This window comes from Pleurodeles waltl, chromosome 11, assembly GCF_031143425.1.
Source record: "Pleurodeles waltl isolate 20211129_DDA chromosome 11, aPleWal1.hap1.20221129, whole genome shotgun sequence".
Lineage (NCBI taxonomy): Eukaryota > Metazoa > Chordata > Amphibia > Caudata > Salamandridae > Pleurodeles > Pleurodeles waltl.
This window is the reverse complement of record NC_090450.1, coordinates 734,485,435-734,491,434: the sequence shown is the minus strand read 5'-3', so window position 1 is coordinate 734,491,434 and position 6,000 is coordinate 734,485,435.

The following is a 6,000-nucleotide window of genomic DNA, read 5'->3' as shown; positions in this document are numbered from 1 at the left end:
GCACATTACTGTTGCCAATCACTGCCGCCCTTGGGGGCAGATTGGCCTATTTTTGGAAGGCCCATCTGCCCCCATTTTTTCAAAATAACAGGTTGAGGGTATGGCCATACCCCTACCCCAAATAAATGGGGCCAAAGTTGTTCTGCCCACCAGTGGGCAGATTGGGCAATTACCCCCAATCCACACCCCGGGGGATAGAAAGTCTATTAGATGCCAGGGAATAAAAAATAAATAAAAGAAAATAGTGGGGTGGTGGCTACCAACCAGTATGGGCCTGGTTATGCCCCCACCCGAACTGAAGGGGCTAACAGTCTTTCAGCTCTTCTAGCACACTAAACATCTTATCCCATGGCAAGCAAGAGGACATTTGATGATTTTTGGTTTTTGTTTTACATTTGGGCCATGAGAGCTTGGTAACTCTCAAAATCGTCCCACTTGGAATGGTGAGCACTGCACTTTCTTTTACTTTGGGATGCTGCCATGTAGAAAAATCCACAAGACCTAGACACATCTGAACACTAAACATCTGGTTGATTCCAGGGTGATGTGCTTCACATGCACCCCGCACCATTTCCTTACCCACAATGCCCTACAAACCTGCAACTTTGCTGGAAAGCACACATTTTCCCAAAATTTTTGTGATGGAACCTTCCGGAATCTGCAGAAATCCAGAAAATTCCTACCACCCAGCATTGTCTCATCTATTCTGATAAAAGTTCTGCTGCACTTGTCAGCCTAAAAATGTTTTTTTTCAAACTACCCTTTTGGACCCACTTTGGTTCCCCCTCGATTTTGACATGTTTTTGGCTCTTCTCTGTCACAAACACTTGGCCCACCTACACAAGTGAGGTATAATTTTTACCGGGAGACTGAGGGGAACGTTGGGTGGTAGGAAATTTGTCCCGGTGCAGTGACCCCACACAGAATTGTGGGAAAAATGTGAATTCTTAGCTAAATTTGAGGTTTGCTGAAGATTCTGGGTAAGAAACCATTGGGGGATCCATGCAAGTCACACCTTCATGGACTCCCACGGGTGTCTAGTTTTCAGAAATGTCTGGGTTTGGTAGGTTTCCCTAGATGGCTGCTGAGCCCAGGACCAAAAACGCAGGTGACCCCCACCCCGCAAAAACAGGTAGTTTTGTATTTGATCATTTTGATGTGTCCAGATAGTGTTTTGGAACGTTTCCTGTTGTGAGCACAAGGCCTACCAACACAATGAGGTACCATTTTTATCAGGAGATTTGGGGGAGCGCTGGGTGGAAGGGAATTTGTGGCTCCTCTCCAATTCCAGAACTTTCTGTCACCAAAATGTGAGGAAAAAGTGTTTTTTTAGCCACATTTTGAGGTTTGCAAAGGATTCTGGGTAACAGAACCTGGTGAGAGCCCCACAAGTCACCCCATCTTGGATTCCCATAGGTGTCTAGTTTTAAAAAATGCATAGGTTTGGTAGGTTTCCATAGGTGCCAGCTGAGCTAGAGACCAAAATCCACAGATAGGCACTTTGCAAAAAACAACTCTGTTTTCTTTGGGAAAATGTGATGTGTCCACGTTGTGTTTTGGGGCATTTCCTGTCACAGGCGCTAGGCCTACCCACACAAGTGAGGTACCATTTTTATCAGGAGACTTGGGGGAACATAGAATAGCAAAACAAGTGTTATGCCCCTTGACTTTCTCTATATTTTTTCCTTCCAAATATAAGACAGTGTGTAAAAAAGACGCCTATTTGAGAAATGCCCTGTAATCCACATGCTAGTATGGTGACCCCGGAATTCAGAGATGTGCAAATAGCCGCTGCTCCTCAACACCTTATCATTTTGGAAATACAAAGGTTTTATTGATACCTATTTTTCACTCTTTAGATTTCAGCGAATGAATTGCTGTATACCAGGTATAGAATGAAAACCCACTGCAAGGTGCAGCTCATTTATTGGCTATAGGTACCTAGGATTCTTGATAAACCTACAAGCCCTATAAATCCCCGCAACTAGAAGAGTCCAGCAGACGTAATGGTATATTGCTTCCAAAAATCTGACATTGCAGGAAAAAATTACATAGTAAAACCTAGAGAAAATGCTGTTTTTTTACCTCAATTTCAATGTTTTTTTTATTTCAGTTGTTATTTTTTGTAGGAAACCCTTGTAGGATCTACACAAATTACCCATTGCTGAATTCAGAATTTTGTCGATTTTTCAGAAATGTTTAGGTTTCTGGGATCCAGCATTGGTTTCACACCCATTTCTGTCACTGACTGGAAGGAGGCTGAAAGCACAAAAAAACGTAAAAATGGGGTATGTCCCAGTTAAATTGTGTTGAAAAATTGGGTTTTCTGATTCAAGTCTGCTTGTTCCTGAAAGCTGGGAAGCTGGTGATTTTAGCACCGCAAACCCTTCGTTGATGCCATTTGCAGGGAAAAAAACACAAGCCTTCCTCTGCAGCCCTTTTTTCCCATTTAAAAAACAAACAAACACAATTTACACTGAATTTTGGCTAATTTCTTGGTCTCCTTCAGGGGAACCTAGGATGTTGGAAAAAAAAGGACGCACATTTGGTGTGGGTAGCTAATGTGGACGAAACGTTATGAGGGCCTAAGCGCACCCTGCCTCAAATAGCCAAAAAAAGGCCTGGCACCTGAAGGGGAAAAGGCCTGGCAACGAAGGGGTTAAACATTGCAGTTAAGTTCTACTACTGTTTTAAAAATGCAATGAAATACATGATGGCAAACATACTATTCTGGTCAGACAGGTTTTACTAGGATGTGAAAGTATCCACGGTGTGATTATTAGAAGTGAGGGTGGGGGTTTTGATTAGTATTTGGAGTCCATTTGGGACAGGACTCCACCTATCCTATCTTCAGAGGCATCTCTCTGAACTATAAACTGCTTGGTGCAATCTGGAGCTTCGAGAACTGGTGCTGAGCACATTGCTTATTTCAAATGCCTCCTGACAGCTCACTGTCCAGTTTACTTTCTTTCAAATATCAATAATCTTTGGTCCTCAGGGAGGAGTGTGAGCCTACACTTCAACAGTACCTTTAACTTTCTATTCAGAGGCTATTTATAACCAAGCATACCATTGTTGCATCAGTATAAATTAGTTTTTATTTGTATTATCTTAACCAAATCATTCTTCAATTGTAAGAAACGTTTTCATTTTTAAATCAAGAACCTTAGGTGCTACTAAAATATAACGACGCAGTGCAGTGATTATAGTGATAATTAAAGTGCCATAGTGTTTGATACAATATTTACAACAATGTGGTTAAAAACAATCAAGAAACCAAAACAAAAGCAATGAACTTCAAAAGGACCCCTTTACTCCAGGAGTCTTGAAGTCACGTCATATGTTAGACCACATTTAATATTCATCATTTCGACCCTATATAGAATTAATTAAAGGGTCATCTTCAGGACTAAGAATTTTTTATGTGGGTCGCACTTAGGTTAAAACAGAAATAAAGGTTTCTTCAATGTTCACACCTTTAATCTGATTTTTCTTTTTACTTTTTCATTTTGAGTCAAAAGACACCACTCACCAATATTTGTAAGTTTTTTTTCTTTAATTCCAATAATTTCTTCAAGTCAATAAAAAAATGTCTAAAAATATAATAATATGATAAAATTATATGGTACAGCAATCAAATAATACCTTGTTTCCATTTTTTAATTAATAAGCAATTTAGTCTTTTTATAATCACTATTTATTCATCTTTCCTATCATTTGACGACTTTATATAATAAAATTTAGTAACTTTTTTATATTAAATTATTTCAAAATACCACACAAACTTAAATATCTACAAATAACTTTCACTTACATGACTTTCACTGTGTTGAGCAAAATAATCTAATCATCTAGTTATTCACTGTCGTAGCGCAGATTCATATGGGCCCTAGTATCTTTTGGACCACTCTGTAAAAAACAGGATAAATCTCCATACTTAGCACTCAACTTCCTCTGTTATTTCCAAAAATCAATCGTCTTAATCATTTGTTAAACAAAGAGCATAACGCCTCGTTTTTGTAGTAAAAGAAATGCCCTTTTAGACAACGATTTTTTAATCCATTTAGAATTGTATCGGTATGGAATATCAAAATATTCATACAAAAATGCAACAACTTTACGTTGTAATGGAATACTCTGAAATAATATGTCTGAATATTTAGTTTGATGTTTACTGAATCCATACAAAGCGTCTGCGCTTGCACACTGACACTTTGTAACAAATTAAAGTTCAGTAATGTTTCTCAGAAACTAAGGAACATCTGATCTCCTACTTACTTGTTTTAATCTTTGCCGTGTGTGCCTTAACGCGGTCGCCTCTTGTCTAAACAGCCGAGCACGTTTCCGTGTTCGGTTTAAATAAACACCGACCCACGTAACGCGCATAGCTCTCCTTACCCGCGCTTTTGTTTAAAGGGAACAGAGCCTTACCGTTTGTTTATTCTTAAACAGTACACACAACCCAAAACGTCCTGAAAGTATAGATTAATTAACATCACTCCCAATTTTTATCGAATCAGTTCTTATCAAATCAAAGGAAGATGAATTGAAAAATCATTTACTTAAATTCTATCATAATATCACTAACCATATTTAGAATTATTCACAAAATAATAAATCTTGAAAATGATAATAATACCACACCAAAATAACCTATAAAATATGGCAAATACTCTGCTTGGCAGATCGCATTATCAATTATTTCTATGTATAAAAAGCTACCAAACCATGTGAAATAGAGCACAATAGTTTCTTAATTACCATAATTAAATACAACTTTAGTATGTATAAAGTCCATTAATAATTCCTTCAAAACGATGAAGCTTCTTTCCAGTCCTCTAGATTATTCAGTCCATTGTTTATCGTATCCCTTTGAGAGAGGGAAGCAATCATTTCAATGTAAGCCTGATCGCCCCGAGCTTCAGAAGGTTGATGTGAAGCCCAGACTCCACTGGAGACCAGAGGTCTTTGAACTCCGCCTCTCTCATGTGGCTGCCTCATCCCAGGAGTGACGCATGTATCACTGCTGTCAGATCCAGTTGGGGAAGGGAGAAGGAGCTGCCGTTGACCCAATCCTGATTCGAATGCCACCTCTGCAGATCTCTCGCAGTCCCCTCTGAGATCTGGACCATGGGAGGGATTCCCCTGATGCTGTGCCCACTGGAACTTCAAGTCCTACTGCACAGCCTGCATATGCCATCTTGCATGGGCCACTAGCAGGAGGCCATGAGGCCCAGAAGCCTCAGAGTCATTTTCACCGAAATCCAGGATAGAGATTGAAAAATCAGAATCATACCCTGGATATTCTGGACTCACTTTTAGGGAGGATAGGCCTGAAACTGCACTGTGTCCAGAAAAGCCCCAATGAAAGGGAGCGTCTGAGAGGGAGTCAGGTGTGACTTCGGTATGTTTGTTTATAGTGAACCCCAGCATGCAAAGAAGTTTCGCCATAGTCTGAAGGTGGGAGATGACTTTCTGGGATATGTCTGTCTTCAACAGCCAGTTGTCGAGGTAGGGGAAGACTGAAACCCCTAACCTGAGTAGATGAGCTGCAACCACCGCCATCACTTTCATAAACACCCAAGGGACGCTGGTAAGGCCAAAAGGGAGCACAGTAAATTGAAAATGCTCGTGACCTAACATGAATAGTAGGTACCGTCTGTGGGCAGGCAGGATGGGACTATAGAAGTAAGCGTCCTGCAAGTCCAATGCTACCATTCAGTCTCCTGGGTACAAGGCAGACAAGACCTGAACCAGAGTGAGGATTTTGAACTTCTCCTTCTTGAAGAAAAGATTGGGGGCCTAAAGGTCTAGGATAGGACTTAATTGGGCACCTAAAAGTAGCAGGAATAACAACCACAACCTACTCTGGCGCAGGGACCCTCTCTATGGCCCCCTGGTCAAGAGAGCCATGACTTACTCACAGAGAACTGCCAGATGATCCCCCAGTAAGGAACCGTAAAATGGAGGCATGGCCGGTGGGGAAGTCTCAAATGGGAG